At 41.4% G+C, this 880-nt stretch overlaps 1 protein-coding gene across 3 annotated transcripts in view; it reads left to right on the top strand.

Annotated features, from left to right (window-relative positions):
- The window catches only part of GCFC2 (GC-rich sequence DNA-binding factor 2), a 27891-nt gene that overhangs the window by 18578 nt on the left and 8433 nt on the right, over positions 1-880 (top strand). The window lies entirely within an intron of this gene.

The following is an 880-nucleotide window of genomic DNA, read 5'->3' as shown; positions in this document are numbered from 1 at the left end:
TGGGAGCTTTGAAAGTTTTTCAGTTGTATTGGTCCCTCAACTCAGAACTGTACTTTGAAGTGGCAAGAACTTCAGCATTTTAGCAGATGAAAAATGATACAATAAGAAATTCCTCTTGAAGCAGCTAACCTTTGTGCTAGTTGATGTAAATAACTGTATGAAATTATTTATACATACCTGTTGGCGTGGAAGTCACGGACACTGCACACGATCAATATGATCAAGCAAGTGATGATTTATTGTGCCTACAACATGGTTAATATAGTCTTAATGCTTCCGCGCCACGCATACACTATTCACTGATTGGGTGTAAATGCTTGGGAATTAGCTGTCCACGCGCTTCTCCTCAGACAGTGACGGCACCTGTAATACTTTTCATTGGTTTAAGCTTTACTGTCCACGCGCTTATTCTCAAGTAGTGATTGGATATATAAAACAAAGCACACAGCTATCTTAGTTTCTACTTGTGGTCAGCACATTTTTGCCTTAGCTCATAGCTTCTTGCTTGTTTCAGTGTACCAAGGACACGCTGTTTACAAACCCTGGGTTGTCCACATATTCCCATAATACTTTGTGGCCTTGTTGTTCAAGAAACCCCTCTACACGTACCATTTTTATTATACATCATTTTCCTGTGGTGGAGATGCAAGCTATTGATTTTTGCAGCCTGTTATGGTTCTTGGTGTCATGGCATATTTTTTTGAGCCCAGCTGGCACTTGGGAGCTATCACTGTTTTTATGTGGTTGTTGCACAGGTGATCCAGAACTGAGAACATCAGACTGAGAGCTCAGTACTTTCCTGCACACTGTCAGAGACCATGTCCAGTACCATGCTAGATGCTTAGTGTTCCAGGTGGGATGAGTTATTAGCTTCATCAGC

This window comes from Egretta garzetta, unplaced genomic scaffold (genome assembly GCF_000687185.1).
Source record: "Egretta garzetta isolate BGI_Z169 unplaced genomic scaffold, ASM68718v1 scaffold87, whole genome shotgun sequence".
NCBI classification, from domain to species: domain Eukaryota; kingdom Metazoa; phylum Chordata; class Aves; order Pelecaniformes; family Ardeidae; genus Egretta; species Egretta garzetta.
This window is presented reverse-complemented; position numbering and strand designations above follow the sequence as displayed.